Genomic DNA, 341 nt, shown 5'->3' on the forward strand with positions numbered 1-341 from the left:
CCCCCCTCTCTCTCCGGCTGTGTCTCACGCGCCCTCTCTTTCTCTCGCCTCCTGGGCCAGGGTGTGTGTATGTGTGTGTGTTTCAAGGATAATTTGCATCTGTTATCAGCTCTTCATCCCATTGGGTTTCGAGGCATACAGACAAGTGTGCACCAGCCCGCGCGCAAACCACACACAAACACATGCGGAGTCTTTTTTTTCAATTTCCCCCGTTCTTTTTGCGCACGCACGCGCTTATAAACTGATAGATGATAGTTTCCGTCTGACGGAGCCTCTGTGCGCCTGTGATTATAAAAATGTAATGAGAGAAGGAAAAAAGATGGGAGAAGAAACGGGGGAAG

Source organism: Pundamilia nyererei, unplaced genomic scaffold, assembly GCF_000239375.1.
Source record: "Pundamilia nyererei isolate P.nyererei 1_Seehausen unplaced genomic scaffold, PunNye1.0 scaffold00193, whole genome shotgun sequence".
NCBI lineage: Eukaryota > Metazoa > Chordata > Actinopteri > Cichliformes > Cichlidae > Pundamilia > Pundamilia nyererei.